This window comes from Danio rerio, chromosome 4 (assembly GCF_049306965.1).
Source record: "Danio rerio strain Tuebingen ecotype United States chromosome 4, GRCz12tu, whole genome shotgun sequence".
Taxonomy (NCBI): Eukaryota; Metazoa; Chordata; class Actinopteri; order Cypriniformes; family Danionidae; genus Danio; species Danio rerio.
Genome location: NC_133179.1, coordinates 2,528,633 through 2,531,131, shown reverse-complemented (window position 1 = coordinate 2,531,131; position 2,499 = coordinate 2,528,633).

Genomic DNA, 2,499 nt, shown 5'->3' with positions numbered 1-2,499 from the left:
AATTCATCCTCCCACAACTGTCTGGGCTTATTTTAGACCTCGCAGAGCTAGTTTAGATCTGCACTGAAGGGTCGCTGACAAAAAAAAAAAAGAGTTCAATCTTAAAATGTAACACATTAAAAAGTAACGCTCAGTTGATCATTATGGGATGTTGATTTCTGTTCTGTCCACTTTTGATGCTGAAAACTCAACTCTACAGTTTACCAAAGTGACTTTTAGTGACATTTTAGTTGTTTACAATTATTTAATGTATAAGAAATAATAATATAAGTGTGTAAAATAGCAGAAGATGTGCTGGCAGCTTATTATAAGGTTTTTGTAGTGTAATATACAACACTAATACAGACAATATAGCACTTTACACTATTAAAAATGTTCATAAACGTCTCTTTTTCACACTTTTCAAGGTTAAAAGTTCTTGGAAGAAAGATCAAGATCTCATAATTCAGCTCAAAAGTGTAAATAAATGGGAAAAAATAAATGAAAACATGAATAAAATATAAAGAAATCTGCTCATTTACAGATATTCTTTGTTCGTGATGAAAGTAAGTGCATAATGGGCCAACCAGCCCCCCCGGTCCCCCTCATTCTGTCCAAATCCGTTTAGCCAAAAATGGTGGGCATGCATAAAATATGAGCTGATTAATTATAGATGAAAACATTTCACTACATGGATCTTATTGGAATAAGTCTGTCAGCGGTGCAGATGATCTCATTAAAGCCTGATATAAACATTTGCAGATTCCTCCGAGCATCTCGAGCTGTGACCCAAACATCATATGACATTCATTTATCCTTCAGCTTAGTCCCTCATCTATCAGAGGTCGCCACAGTGGGATGAACCACCAAATGTTCCAGCATATGTTTTATGCAGCGGATGCCCTTCCAGCCCCAACCCTGTACTAGAAAACACCCATATGCTCTCATTCACACACACTCACTCATACAATTTAGCTCATTAGTTCACCTATAGCGCTGTGGGGAGCACCTGGAGGAAACCAATGCCAACACAGGGAGAACATGCAAAGTCCACACAGAAACGCCAACTGACCAGCCAGGACTTGAACCAGAAGCCTTCTTGCTGTGAGGCGATCATGCTATCCACTTTTCCCAAGTAATTTACAGTAGATTGCTGATTTAGCTTGGACAACGATGAAATTTAATATCTGACATTCATATTCCTCTAGTTTTTTTTTTTTTTTTGTAAATTATTGCTCCTTAAATAAATACTGGGGTGCCGGAAAAAAACCTGTAAAAAAGCGGCCATTAAATTACAGACATATACCGTAAAATAACAGATATTAAATTACAGAAATATGCCGTAAAATAACAGATATTAAATTACAGAAATCTACTGTAAAATAACAGACATTAAATTACAGAAATATACCGTAAAATAACGGACATTAAATTACAGAAATATACCATAAAATAACGGACATTAAATCACGGAAATATACCATAAAAAATGGACATTAAATTACAGAAATATACCGTAAAATAATGGACATTAAATTACAGAAATATACCATAAAAAATGGACATTAAATTACAGAAATATACCGTAAAATAATGGTCATTAAATTACAGAAATATACCGTAAAATAACATACATTAAATTACAGAAATATACCATAAAATAATGGACATTAAATTACAGAAATATACCATAAAATAACGGACATTAAATTACAGAAATATACCATAAAATAACGGACATTAAATTACAGAAATATACCATAAAATAACGGACATTAAATTACAGAAATATACCATAAAATAACGGACATTAAATTACAGAAATATACCATAAAATAACGGACATTAAATTACAGAAATATACCATAAAATAACGGACATTAAATTACAGAAATATACCGTAAAATAACGGACATTAAATTACAGAAATATACCATAAAATAACGTACATTAAATTACAGAAATATACCATAAAATAACGTACATTAAATTACAGAAATATACCATAAAATAACGGACATTAAATTACAGAAATATACCATAAAATAACGGACATTAAATTACAGAAATATACCGTAAAATAACGGACATTAAATTACAGAAATATACCATAAAATAACGTACATTAAATTACAGAAATATACCATAAAATAACGTACATTAAATTACGGAAATATATCATAAAATAACGGACATTAAATTACAGAAATATACCATAAAATAACGGACATTAAATTACAGAAATATACCGTAAAATAACGGACATTAAATTACAGAAATATACCATAAAATAACGTACATTAAATTACAGAAATATACCATAAAATAACGGACATTAAATTACAGAAATATACCATAAAATAACGGACATTAAATTACGGAAATATACCGTAAAATAACGTACATTAAATTACGGAAATATACCGTAAAATAACGGATATTAAATTACAGAAATATATCATAAAATAACGAATATTAAATTACAGAAATATACCATAAAATAACGGACATTAAATTACA